Source organism: Aristolochia californica, unplaced genomic scaffold, assembly GCF_029961685.1.
Source record: "Aristolochia californica isolate CCGP_79_NKW_82.1479 unplaced genomic scaffold, dmAriCali1.0.hap1 SCAF_10, whole genome shotgun sequence".
NCBI lineage: Eukaryota > Viridiplantae > Streptophyta > Magnoliopsida > Piperales > Aristolochiaceae > Aristolochia > Aristolochia californica.
In genome coordinates this window covers 8,337,722-8,352,276 of record NW_027181771.1, presented here as the reverse complement: position 1 = coordinate 8,352,276, position 14,555 = coordinate 8,337,722, and the positions used below count along the sequence as shown (strand labels likewise).

The window sequence follows — 14,555 nt, the reverse complement described above, 5'->3', positions numbered from 1 at the left end:
TTAACTATATTACCACCTGAAGTCACATTTGTTGATCACGGTGGAGTCTGGTCCACATGTGGGAGCAGGATATGAAGGGCATTTGTGATTTTATTTTGCCCTTTGGCTTATGCTACACTCAAGGGAAAATTTAAATCTCCCTCTGTCCGATTTGATTTCTTCTCCTTGACATGTCTTCGGGACTTACAAAGAGCAAAGAAAAAAGGGGCTTCGACGCTGTTGCTGGAAATAGAGCAATGCGAGACTCGATCTTGTAGCAAGCGAGTAGTGACGAGAGAGAGAAGGATATAGAGAGCATCGAGTGAGCGAGTGAAAGTGAATTCAAAGGGTAAACCCTCAGATTTCACTTTTACTCATTTTACACTGGAGCAAGTGAAAGTGAATTTCATATGTCTTCACTTTCCCTCGTGGGCATGCACTAACAATTTTGGATAAGTAGACTGAATTCAAATTCACTTTCACCATCCTTGCTATTATAGCCATGGAAATCCCGGTGAATGCATAACCAAAATAAGAAACCATATCCAATAATGGGGCCTCACCACTCCCAAACATGTACATTGTAACTTTAAGAAGTAATGCCTCCACGAACCATCCAAGGAGTCCTGTTGTAAATTGTATACTCAAAGCTTCAAGAGTAAACCTGTGTAGGATGACAAGAGAAGATAGATGTAAAATAGTGACTTGAACGTTTTTTTTAACTTGGAAAGAGACTTGAATATAACAAATGGAGAAAGTAAAAGTATTTTTGCACTTACTTTCCAAGAAGGCCCAACAAAAAGCCAGCAAGAACTACTTAGGTCCCAAAACCCATAAAGGGAATGTACAAGTCAGGAACATTTATATCATAGATAGGAGGTTTGGAGGAGAGTCTGCCTCCCACTGCCTCTGTTATCCTTGTTCAGTGACCCTAAATGAAGCAAATAAATTAATAGCATTTTTAATAAATAGCCTATCAGGATGTCGGTTACTTTCTTGAAAGTGAACAAGAGATAGGATGCAGAAGCAGCCTTGAAAATTTATCCATCATGCTATTTGTACTAATCCTAAAGTCTGTTGCACCAACAATTCATGATTGATGAATGTCCCATGACATTTCGACAAACAATCCAGAAAAAAAGACCTCCAAAGCCTCATCGAGAAGACCAAATTTTATTTCCATCAGAAATATCATTCTTGCCAAGGCACACAAGACCAGTAACCTTTTTGGTTGACCACTGAACATACTTCCTCGGGTCAGTAATTAACAATCAATAGTGCAAAGATAAGTTTGAACACATTGCTTACTCTATGTAGGAACGGGAACAAGATCACCTTCAACTTGTTCCTCACATACTGGTTTTCACTTGAAAGTAGAACTGGGGATCTGAGAAGTACTGCTTATCTGACCAGAAAGCACTTGTAAGAAAATTTACAACTCCTATAATAACTATAACATAAAAAACAATATATTCGTGTTTATGGCTAATTGAAGCACTTCTCCACCTCTTCACAAACAAAACTAACATTTCGTCAAACAATGTATTCGTTTTTATGGCTATTTGAAGCACTTCTCCACCTCTTCACAAACAAAACTAATATTTCGTCATGCCGTGTTTTACCAGTTCAATGATTTAGCTGAAGAATAGTTTAAAAAACATACTGAAACCTTATGATAAGATAGATCAAAACACAATTTGACAAGCTCTAGTTTGTCCATGATAATCAGCTGATTGATCCCAATGTCCCCATTTTAGTTAGTTATAATGGTTTTAAGTCAGGACCATCAGCCTACTTGTTTTTGCAAATTGATCACTAGAAGAAGTCAAAACTAAAAGACATGGAGACTGATCAAGTTTTGAAAGTAAATTCCTCTTGTGTTTGTGAGTGCCTATGGATCTATCCATGGGTACCTGTATATAGTCATGGTACATATACTTCGAATGTCCATACATTGCTTTGCACATACTGAGAGGTTGAACCCAAAATTCGTTCACCATATGCTCCTAATCCACCTTAGATGAGTCCTGATCCAGCATCATAGAAGGTATTCCCAAAGGGGTTAGGCTGAGGATTCAATGGGGGGCCCTGCATGCCAGCTTGACTTCCCATATTCTCATACATTTTTGTAGACAGTTCCAAATTGAGAAGAGGTCAGTTTAACCATGATATGGACAACATAGATTGAAAAAAAACTGTAAATTCAGCAGGAAAAAAGTCTCATTTCGTTCAAGACAAGGGAAAAGAAAGAAGGGAACAAAGCTATGCCAAGAAAAAAGAAGAACTCACACTGTGAATCTAAAACAGATTCTTTTCTTTTAAGATGTGATAAAATTTCATGAATCACGACAACAACATCTCAACTGTACTGGATCCGTTGTACCACTCCACCTCCATTCCTCATTAAGAGACTCATTTTTAAAACTTCAAAAAAATCTCTATCTGAATTAACTATATTACCACCTGAAGTCACATTTGTTGATCACGGTGGAGTCTGGTCCACATGTGGGAGCAGGATATGAAGGGCATTTGTGATTTTATTTTGCCCTTTGGCTTATGCTACACTCAAGGGAAAATTTAAATCTCCCTCTGTCCGATTTGATTTCTTCTCCTTGACATGTCTTCGGGACTTACAAAGAGCAAAGAAAAAAGGGGCTTCGACGCTGTTGCTGGAAATAGAGCAATGCGAGACTCGATCTTGTAGCAAGCGAGTAGTGACGAGAGAGAGAAGGATATAGAGAGCATCGAGTGAGCGAGTGAAAGTGAATTCAAAGGGTAAACCCTCAGATTTCACTTTTACTCATTTTACACTGGAGCAAGTGAAAGTGAATTTCATATGTCTTCACTTTCCCTCGTGGGCATGCACTAACAATTTTGGATAAGTAGACTGAATTCAAATTCACTTTCACCATCCTTGCTATTATAGCCATGGAAATCCCGGTGAATGCATAACCAAAATAAGAAACCATATCCAATAATGGGGCCTCACCACTCCCAAACATGTACATTGTAACTTTAAGAAGTAATGCCTCCACGAACCATCCAAGGAGTCCTGTTGTAAATTGTATACTCAAAGCTTCAAGAGTAAACCTGTGTAGGATGACAAGAGAAGATAGATGTAAAATAGTGACTTGAACGTTTTTTTTAACTTGGAAAGAGACTTGAATATAACAAATGGAGAAAGTAAAAGTATTTTTGCACTTACTTTCCAAGAAGGCCCAACAAAAAGCCAGCAAGAACTACTTAGGTCCCAAAACCCATAAAGGGAATGTACAAGTCAGGAACATTTATATCATAGATAGGAGGTTTGGAGGAGAGTCTGCCTCCCACTGCCTCTGTTATCCTTGTTCAGTGACCCTAAATGAAGCAAATAAATTAATAGCATTTTTAATAAATAGCCTATCAGGATGTCGGTTACTTTCTTGAAAGTGAACAAGAGATAGGATGCAGAAGCAGCCTTGAAAATTTATCCATCATGCTATTTGTACTAATCCTAAAGTCTGTTGCACCAACAATTCATGATTGATGAATGTCCCATGACATTTCGACAAACAATCCAGAAAAAAAGACCTCCAAAGCCTCATCGAGAAGACCAAATTTTATTTCCATCAGAAATATCATTCTTGCCAAGGCACACAAGACCAGTAACCTTTTTGGTTGACCACTGAACATACTTCCTCGGGTCAGTAATTAACAATCAATAGTGCAAAGATAAGTTTGAACACATTGCTTACTCTATGTAGGAACGGGAACAAGATCACCTTCAACTTGTTCCTCACATACTGGTTTTCACTTGAAAGTAGAACTGGGGATCTGAGAAGTACTGCTTATCTGACCAGAAAGCACTTGTAAGAAAATTTACAACTCCTATAATAACTATAACATAAAAAACAATATATTCGTGTTTATGGCTAATTGAAGCACTTCTCCACCTCTTCACAAACAAAACTAACATTTCGTCAAACAATGTATTCGTTTTTATGGCTATTTGAAGCACTTCTCCACCTCTTCACAAACAAAACTAATATTTCGTCATGCCGTGTTTTACCAGTTCAATGATTTAGCTGAAGAATAGTTTAAAAAACATACTGAAACCTTATGATAAGATAGATCAAAACACAATTTGACAAGCTCTAGTTTGTCCATGATAATCAGCTGATTGATCCCAATGTCCCCATTTTAGTTAGTTATAATGGTTTTAAGTCAGGACCATCAGCCTACTTGTTTTTGCAAATTGATCACTAGAAGAAGTCAAAACTAAAAGACATGGAGACTGATCAAGTTTTGAAAGTAAATTCCTCTTGTGTTTGTGAGTGCCTATGGATCTATCCATGGGTACCTGTATATAGTCATGGTACATATACTTCGAATGTCCATACATTGCTTTGCACATACTGAGAGGTTGAACCCAAAATTCGTTCACCATATGCTCCTAATCCACCTTAGATGAGTCCTGATCCAGCATCATAGAAGGTATTCCCAAAGGGGTTAGGCTGAGGATTCAATGGGGGGCCCTGCATGCCAGCTTGACTTCCCATATTCTCATACATTTTTGTAGACAGTTCCAAATTGAGAAGAGGTCAGTTTAACCATGATATGGACAACATAGATTGAAAAAAAACTGTAAATTCAGCAGGAAAAAAGTCTCATTTCGTTCAAGACAAGGGAAAAGAAAGAAGGGAACAAAGCTATGCCAAGAAAAAAGAAGAACTCACACTGTGAATCTAAAACAGATTCTTTTCTTTTAAGATGTGATAAAATTTCATGAATCACGACAACAACATCTCAACTGTACTGGATCCGTTGTACCACTCCACCTCCATTCCTCATTAAGAGACTCATTTTTAAAACTTCAAAAAAATCTCTATCTGAATTAACTATATTACCACCTGAAGTCACATTTGTTGATCACGGTGGAGTCTGGTCCACATGTGGGAGCAGGATATGAAGGGCATTTGTGATTTTATTTTGCCCTTTGGCTTATGCTACACTCAAGGGAAAATTTAAATCTCCCTCTGTCCGATTTGATTTCTTCTCCTTGACATGTCTTCGGGACTTACAAAGAGCAAAGAAAAAAGGGGCTTCGACGCTGTTGCTGGAAATAGAGCAATGCGAGACTCGATCTTGTAGCAAGCGAACGCTGCCGCCGAAAGAGCGAGGTCGTCACTGTTGCAGCCCAGAAACAGCTGCTCGGGACCATTCTTGTCGTTGCCGGAAGAGAGGTTGTTGTGCCTCGCTGTTGCCGGAAGAGAGGTTGTTGTGCTTCGCCTTTGCTGGAAGAGAGGCTATTGTGCCTCGCCGTTGCCGGAAGAGAGGCTGTTGATTGTTTCTGGAAGAGAGGTTGTTGTGCCTCATCGTTGCCAGAAGAGAAGGCTGAGAAAGGCGACTCTGTTTTGAACAGAGAAGGCTCGAGAGGCTGAGAAGGGCGACGCCATTTCCAGAAGAGAAGGGCGATGGGTAGTGTCTTGCAGTGAGAAGACACAGAGAGAGAGACTCTCTCGGGACGTTGTATTTGAGTCGTTGTGATTTCTTTGTGGGAAATCAGGGACTTTTGTATTTGAACCTCTTATCATAAAATAAAATCCTCTGCAGCTCCGTGGATGTAGGCAATTTGCTGAACCACGTAAAATCTTTGTGCCATGTGATTACTTGTCTTGTTATTGTCATCGATTTTTTACGTAACAACTGGAAGCAAAGCTCAGGCTCGGGTCTGAGGGGAAAATGATGGCTGGAGATGAAGTGAAGGTATCGGGGATCGAGAAATTCGATGGCAAAGACATTGAATTTTGGAGGATGTAGATAGAGGACTACCTCCATGGGAGGAAACTCCATCTTCCACTGTTGGGGAAGAAACCGGAAAAAATGGAAGAAAACAATTGGAATCAGTTAGGTCAACAGGTTCTGGGGATTATTCGACAAATCCTGTCGAGATCCGTTGCACACAACGTCAGTAAGGTGAAGACGACTGTGGGTCTCATAGAGGCTTTGTCCAGTATGTACGAAAAACCTTTAGCGAATAATATAGTTTATTTGATGAAAAAGCTATTCAATATGAAGATGGTAGAAGGTACATCTGTTGCACAACATCTGAATGTTTTTAATACTATCACAAATCAATTCATCTGTTGAAATTGAATTTGGTGATGAGATACGTCACTGATACTATTGGCTTCATTGCCAAATAGTTGGGAAGCCATGAGAATGGTTGTGAGTAATTCTGCCGGTAAATCAAAGTTGAAATATGATAATATTTGTGATTTGATTTTGGCTAAGGAGGTGTGCAGGAGAGATTCAGGAGAGACCTCGGGTTTGAGTTCAGCATTGAATGTTGATTATCGGGGGAGATCACATGACAAGAACTCAAACAGAAACAAATCAAAATCAAAGAGCAGGGGCAAGAGCAAGTCAAGGCCTGGTCAGCAGGCAACTTACTGCAATTGTGGCAAAGTTGGCCACATAAAGAGAAACTGTAAAAGCCCTAAGAAGACCGAGAATGATAGTGCCAATGCAGTAACGGAAGAACTACCGGGTGCACTATTGCTTGTAGTTCATAGTCCAGTTGATGACTGGATACTAGATTCAGGGGCTTCCTTCCATACATCTTACCATCAGGAGATAATGCAAAACTATGTTGCAGGTGACTTTGGCAAGGTATATCTGGCTGATGGAGAGGCCTTGAACGTGGTGGGGGATGGGAGACATTGAAATTGCACTCCCTAATAAGAACATATGGGCCTTACAAAAGGTCAGGCACATTCCTGAGTTGAAGAAGAACCTCATTTCTATTGGGTGGCTTGATGATTGTGGCCATTCAGTGGTGTTCTCAGATAACACCTGGAAGGTCACCAAAGGGGCATTGGTACTGGCTCGGGGTAAGAAAATCGGTACAATCTATTCAACTACTGGTTTGATTAACACAATTGCTACTACCATTGCAGAAAACACAACAGATTTATGGCATTGCAAGCTTGGCCATATGAGTCAGAGGGGCATGGTATCGGAGCGGGAACACAATGGGTTATTCTATATCCCAGGAAAGATGGATGGCTATGGGTAAGGAATTGGAAGAAATACGAGCACCGTTAGATGCTTCCATTGAATGTTATGCAAGGGAGGAACTCACTGCTGCAGCAAAACAGGTCACACGACCTCAAATCTCTGACCACATATGTGCACAAGAGGTAGTAGAAGCTATCTCGAACGGGCAGAACGGCCCATGGCCAAAAAAATAAAAAAATTCATCTCCAGAGGCGGACGCTGACAAGCAAAAAGGGAAGGCATCGGAAACTTTCAAAATTTTCCCACAGGGAGATCCAAAGCCGCACAACGGGGATCATGATTTAGGGCATTCGGCAGGGTTTTCTGCCAAGACGTCGAAATCAATCCTCCCCTGCTCACGGCAAGCCAATGTTATGCACGCAGCCACACTCCATTCCGCACGGGAGAGGAAACATTTCCCGGCCATTTCGACCCGAAAATATTTTCGAGCGTCTATCTCGGAAAATTTTCAAGCGGCGAAGCCTCCTAGGGCTGTTGTTCACTGCAGGAGCAGCAGCAGACTCCGTCGGCAAAATTTTCGCCCTGTTCGGGGCCTTGTGGATAGAAGATGACCATCGCCCGCCTTCGTCGGTGCCTTGAGGGAAGGAGCAGTTGTCGACAAGGTTCTGACACTTATCAACGGCCGCTATGTTCGGGATCGGTAGGAGGATACGTGTTATGCACCTGGCCAATACTACCCAAAAGACCGGCCTGTTAGGAGCGGCAGACATAGGTACATAACCTAGCACCAATGGGCCATTGTGATCTCAAGCCTCTTTACGCTAGATTTAACCTAATTCTTAATACTTCAATGCTTCCCTTTCTCATTAATCATACCCCTTAAATAGGGTTCACCCTATTAGGGTTTAAGATAAAATATTACTAAAATACCCCAATAAATAAAATATTCCAAAAATACCCCTATGACCTAAAACTAAAATAAATAAAGTAAATTAAAGAAAAAACTAAAATAATAATGTTATTGCGTGCATAACATTACACTCCCTTGGAAGACGAGCTTCTCCTCAAGTTCAGAAGTAGTGTCTGTATGCCGACGTCTCCACCGGTGCCGAAGTAGCAACCGCGATAGCTACGAGCCCCCCCCCCCCCCCCCAGGACGCCCAAAATTGGAGTTTTGTTTTTTTTTTTGGCCCGGTCCGAGTTAACTTGGGTTGACTCGGTTCAGGAAGCCCGATCCGACGCGCGACTCAGCTTTGTGTGCTAATTAAATTTTCCTAACGTAGGAAAATTTGAATCGAAAGTCATCTTCTTCCTTCATCGGAAATTTCGCCGATGGTTCTTCGGAAATCAGAATCCTGTCGTATCCTCCTGTCGATCCCGACCATAGCGGCCGTCAGTAAGTGCGGGAACCTTGTTGACAGCTGCTCCTTCCCTCAGGGCACCGATGAAGGTGGGCGATGGTCGTCTTCCGTCCACACGGCCCCGAACAGGGCAAAAATTTTGCCGACAGGTCTTCAGAAATCGGAACCCTGGAATGGCAATGTAGTCATTGTAAACTTCCTTCCTCAACTATAAATAAAGACTCAAGGGAAGGGGTAGATCATTAAGTCTCCCCTCTTCTCTCTCAAATTCGTCCTTAGACTTTTCCCTCAAACTCTCTCTCTCTCTCTCTCTCTCTCTCTCTCTCTCTCTTCATCTCCTTAGTCGTACCTCTCTCACCTTTCTCCTCTCTTCCTTCTTCCTCTCATTTTCTTCTTCTCTTCTTCTTTCTCTCCTCTCTCACCCTCTTGGTCAAGTACCTTATCATGGGATCCTAAACACAACATTCTCATGTAGTAGTTGTTCTACTTACACACAAATACCCTTATTGGTTTACCAATATAGTCTAGATTCCTCATTAGTGGTTGTTCTACACACACACACATACCCTTGTTTGTTTTCCCAATAAGTTCCTTATCCCTCGTGTAGTTGTTGTTCTACTCACACACACATACCTTTAGTGGTTTCCCAATAAGGTAATTATTCCTCCCTACAGATGAGCCATAACATTTTCCAGAGATAGACTTAATAAGTCCATAAACAAAATACTGGTCAGTCCACAACCCTCAATCAATATCTCAAAAGTGGTCTCGATTCTCCACTTGGCATCCCAAGTGAAGTCCACATCATCTTATCAATATCATCACAAGGTCCATATAATCCTCTGGACAACCAGGCAAGGCCCAAACTCCTTACTACAATTGAGGCACAATTATTTTTCCTCTCCTGGTCACCCTGTTGAGGTCCAAACTCCTTTATGCAGACAGGGCACAATATTTTTCATCTTCTAGTCATCTAGCCAAGGCCCAGATTCGCCATTGCAGTTGGGATGCAATTATTTTAAGCATACGCATAACCCCATATGAATCTTTATGGTTAGTTTCTCAGGAAGTTCACAATTTAATACTTTTACAACTAAGGTCAATTATGACTATCCACTTGAGTCTATTATAAGTCTCTAAGTCCAAGTTCTGAATATTTTATCTACTGTTATTGCTTATAAATTCACTAATTGGCCCATAACTATAATTCAATATGGCCAATCAATCTTTCTAGTTATTCAAGAAGACTTACTGACTGACTCGGTAGGATTCCAATCCTAATTTCCTAGAACATTGCATTCCTTATTCTCTAACTTTGGCCAAGATTTCTTAACAAGGGAAAAACTTCTAGAATGTAGTTAATATCTTTGTCTAACGTTGCAAGGAAACTAAGGGCAAGGCTCAATTGGGATGTAAGTTACTTCTTAGACATCTCCACGTTAAATAAAACAAGAACTTAGAATTACTCCTGGACTACCGTTCACACAACCTTGCAATCTTGTACTTGGTACTTATTTTAAGAAAATATCTTCACCATTAGATTTTTCAGCATTCACTTGGCTTTGTCTAGTCCATAGATGGTCCACTTTCTGGTTCTCAATAAGATAGTCCACAACATGACTTGGTTGACTATCATTATAGTTGAGACATCACCTTTTAAGTAATAAACTCCCTTGGGAGATTTTGAGCCTAATAGGGAACCCTAGCACCCTACAACCTATGTCAACAAATTTTCTAGACTCATTCAAAAAGGCTTTCCTATAAGAAGGAAACTTTGCTTGCAGCATACTACTATAGTATGATATCAAGCCCTCAGAGAGCTTCTAGTAAATTCTCAAACTCGTTAACCTATAAGACTTTTTTCAAAACCTTGACCCACTACAGTATTATTCATGCTTACCTATACAAAACACAAATTCATAGAGTTCAACTATTTCCCTATTTAAATCAGAACTATCAATTTCAGAAATCAAATTTGATATACTTCTAATCTTGTTAAAAACAAATGAAGTATGATCTTTAGAACCTAACTAACCCTAGTCTAAATTCAATTCATTGTCTTTAAAGGTTCACTTTCGATACACACCTATTTATGTCTGAAATAGCAAAACATGATATTTTTTCTTTTTGAACATAACAATCCTTAACCAATTTCAAAGTCTTGATTTCAACACTCCTAACCGACACCCACCAACCATGCATAAATTGACCAAAAGTGTAAAGTTCCAGGAACTAAAACAGCATTTATTCAAACTCAATTCCTCAATTTCAACAACTCATGCTCCATACCTAAGTAACCATGCCTAAATTGAATAAAACATGAGATTTTAGAAACTAAACAACAGACGCTCAATTCAATAACCTTCCTCCATATCCAACTAATCATGCATCAATCAATCAAGAACATGAAATTCCAACAAAAAACTTAAATTGCACATAACCTATTCAACTCTCAATTTCAATGGCTCTTCCATATCCATCTATTCATGTATGGATAAAACATAGCATGAAATCCCAGAGATTTCAACAACATTTCATTTACTCAATTTCAGCAACTCTTCCTCCATATCCAACTAACCATACATAGATTAAACAGAACATGAAATTACATAAACTTAAATAACATTTAGTTCAATCAACTCTCAATCATTGTAGTTGTTTCTCCATATCTAATTAATCATGCATACATCAAGCAGAACATAAAATTTCATAAACTTAAGCAACATTTAATCTACTCAATCTCTCAATTTCATCGATTCTTCATATCCAACTAATCATATCTAAACCCAACAAAAGTATGACATTCCATAAATTAACCATCTTAATCCAATTCAATCCATCAATTTCAGAAACCCACACTCCATATTCAAGTAATCATACCTAAATTGAACAGAGTTATGAAATTCCAAATGTTAAAAAACTTAAATCCAATTCAAACCTTCAATTTGAGTAATCCACATGCCTACTCAACTAATCATGCTTAAGATGAACAAAAACCTATAATTCCAGCAATTAAAACAACTTCCATCTAACCCGAATCTTCAATTTCAATGTTTCATACTCCATACTGACTAATTATGTTTAAATTGAACAAAAAAGTGAAATTCTAGCAATTAAAACAACTCCCATCTAACCCATGTCTTCAATTTCAATGCTCCGTACTCCAACAATTAAAACAACTTTCATTGAACCCGAATCTTCAATTTCAATGTTTCATACTCCATACTGACCAATTATGTTTAAATCGAACAGTAAGTGACGGGGGAAAGTGGGCCTCTTAGTGCACAGCGTAAGTGAAGTGTATTTCACTTACGCTGGGGAAAGTGGGCTGAAACCCGTTAGTGCGCCCAGTTAATGATAGGGGAAAGTGAAATATATTTGTATTTCGCTTTCCCCAGTTTCAGGCATAAAATGATGGTAAGTGAAATCTGAGGGGTCGAGCTCAGATTTCCCTTACCATCGTTCAAATACATCTCGCTGTCGGGGAGGATCGGGGAGGAATCTCTGTCGAACGAGGTTTCGGAGAAATTTTCTTTTCTCTCTCGCGACCTTCGACTACTCTTCTCTCTTGGCCTCCCTCTCCTCTCCCTCTCGATGTCTGTCGTAGAGCACAGAAGGCCGAGCCTCTACCATAGAGCCTCTCGGCCTCCCTCTCTTCTCCCTCTGGGCGTACCGTTCGAGTGCCGCCTCCGTCGCTGTTGCCCGTTGGCCGGCCGCCTCCGTTGCCATTGCCTGTTGGCTAGCCGCCTCCGTCGTCGTTGCCCGCTGGCCCACTACCTCCATGTTATGGACTCCATAACATCACGAGTTATCCACAGGCATAGGAATTAAATTATGTCAATTTAATTTTAATGTAATTGCATTTGGTTTGGTTTGGTTTGGTTTAGATGTAATATGGCATGAAGCAATTGACCCATGGGTCTAATTTGTATTTCCGTCCTCAACCCTATTTATGGGGACGTCAAGGTGAAGGAAAGCAAGTATTGAGAAAATTAGAATTAAACAGGTCAGATTCTCCCTCAGAGGTCTAGGTTGGATTCTCCCTCTGAGGTCCAGGTCGAGCTTCCTTCAAAGCTCAATCATTCTATTCCGATTTACATCATTCCATGTTCAAGAAACAAGAATCCTCTTCCAGCGTCTAGATTCAATATGGAGGGAAGAGAGGAAAGAAGGGTGACTCGATCCATGGCTCAGGAAGAACCTAACATCTTGGTATCAGACATGTCCACCCTTGGGGATTCCTCTTCCCTTGAGGATTTGAGGCAATTAGTTGAAGATAATCGCCAGAGGACAAACGTTCAGGCTCAATCCCTGGAAGAAGTGCATCATACCACATCTGACCTACGTGAGGCCATCAAATCCATGGACACCGCCATCCAAGCCCTCCTCCGATGACAAGATGACAGTGGTCTACGAGCACCACCGCCGACAGCCTACTCTTCACTGGCCGACCACCATCACCACCACCCACCACCTCCTCCACTACCACCAATGCGTCATAACAATCCCCATCTAGGGCCTGCCGCACAGGGACCAAATACGGTTCCCAGGTATTTCAAACTCGATTTTCCTACATATGATGGGTCTAAGGACCCCTTGATTTGGTTAACCAAGTGTGATCAATTATTTTATGGTCAAAAAACACCTGCGGATGAGAAGGTTTATTTGGCCGCATACCACATGCTCGATGAAGAGCTCCTATGGTACCACCAATTCCGAAATGACCAAGTGGTTCAGGATTGGGCAACCTTTAAACAATCATGCATGATGAGGTTTGGTCCCCCAGCTAGTAGCAACCCATTGGGTGAATTAATCAATTATAAGCATAATGGATCACTAGAGGTGTATCAAAAGACCTTCCAGGAATGTTTGGCCCGTGCTAATGAGTTTGTCAATCACACCCAGTATGTTCACATCTTTACTGTTGGTTTGACAGAAGCTTTGCGGCTGGAAGTTGAATTACATGGTCCTACAGATTTGGACCACACTATGAATTTAGCCAGGTCAATTGAGCATAAGCAACGAGTTCTGAAGGATTCACTGGTCAGAAAACCAGCTTGGCTAGGAAGGCACAATGCCACTGCACCAGCACCATATTCTGGGCCTCCATGTTCTGGAGCCAATGCAGCACCGCACCTAGACAGTTCTAACTCTATTCCACCAGCTCCTTACTTAAAAAAACTGAACAATCAAGAAATGGATTAGAGAAAGGCCAAGGGCCTTTGTTTTAACTGTGATGAATAGTATGTCCAATGTCACATATGCCAAAGATATTCAGTATATGTCTGTGGGAGGATTGTGAGGACATACTACCAGAGGAGGAGATTGTGGAGACAGACCAAGAGGGTCCAGAGATTTCACTTCATGCCATGACTAGTTTGCGCAGTTCTAATACCATGCAAGTTAAAGCCCAGTTACATCATCTATAATTACTTACTTTAGTTGACTCTGGTAGCACACATAATTTCATTAGTCAGCCAGCAGCCGAACAACTTGGGTTAGTCGTCCAGCAACAGACATGCCTTTCTGTCTCAGTAGCCAATGGGGCTAAAATTACCAGTGTGGGCATCTCTCTAGCCACACACTTTGATATTGAGGGACACACATTTATTGCAGATTTCCTTGTGATCCCACTTTCTGGATTTGATTTGGTACTGGAAATTAAATGGCTACAACTGTTGGGGCCTATTTTATGGGATTTTCAGACTCTGACCATGACCTTCATAGAGGACCACCGTCAGATTACATTGCATGGCACCCAGGCACCAGTGCCTTGCGCCCTTCAGGTTGTTCAGGTCCATAGCACCAATAACTATAAGTTATCTCAATTACTTACAGACATTGAGGATATCTTTCAGGAACCTACTGCTCTACCGCCTATTAGGCACTGTGATCACCGCATCCGTTTGAAAATGGGTATTGAACCTGTAATGGTGCGTCCTTATCATTTCCCCACTTACAGAAGGATTAGATTAAAAGGCAGTGCCAAAATATGCTCGCCCAGGGTATTATTCAGCCAAGCAGGTCTCCTTTTTCCTCCTCGATATTACTGGTCCGCAAGCATGATAAGTCATGGAGGTTTTGTGTGGATTACAGGCAACTCAAAGCACACACCATTAAAGACAAATTTCCCATACTAGTGGTGGACGAGTTGCTAGATGAGTTACATGGTGGTACTATATTTACCAAGCTAGATTTGAAGTCTGGCTATCATCA

The 14,555-nt window shown here is 40.8% G+C and overlaps 2 pseudogenes; both read right to left on the bottom strand.

Moving 5' to 3' along the window:
* Positions 1 to 336: 336 nt before the first annotated feature.
* LOC137942866 (uncharacterized) lies at positions 337 to 2,103 on the bottom strand (annotated as a pseudogene).
* A 659-nt stretch (positions 2,104 to 2,762) lies between these two features.
* Positions 2,763 to 4,529, bottom strand: LOC137942865 (uncharacterized; annotated as a pseudogene).
* Between the last annotated feature and the right edge of the window lie 10,026 nt (positions 4,530 to 14,555).